Source organism: Elephantulus edwardii, unplaced genomic scaffold, assembly GCF_000299155.1.
Source record: "Elephantulus edwardii isolate Elephantulus edwardi_28Jun2011 unplaced genomic scaffold, EleEdw1.0 scaffold00025, whole genome shotgun sequence".
Taxonomy (NCBI): Eukaryota; Metazoa; Chordata; class Mammalia; order Macroscelidea; family Macroscelididae; genus Elephantulus; species Elephantulus edwardii.
This window is the reverse complement of record NW_006399775.1, coordinates 7,533,186-7,533,469: the sequence shown is the minus strand read 5'-3', so window position 1 is coordinate 7,533,469 and position 284 is coordinate 7,533,186.

Genomic DNA, 284 nt, shown 5'->3' with positions numbered 1-284 from the left:
TGATCATACAAATGTGAAACCTATTCTTGGACCAGGAGGCAGTCGTCAGAACAGAGCAAGGAAACACTGCATGGTTCAAAAGTAGGAAGTATGTATGCAAGGGAAATATCGTATCTCCATATCTTTTCAACCTATATGTAGAACAGATTATCTGGGATGCTGGTCTCTGTGAGGAGAAGTGTGGCATCAGGATTGGAGGAAGATTCATCAACAATCTGCATTATACAGATGACACAACCCTGCTTGCTGAAACTGAGGAGGACCTGAAGCACTTGCTGCAGAAG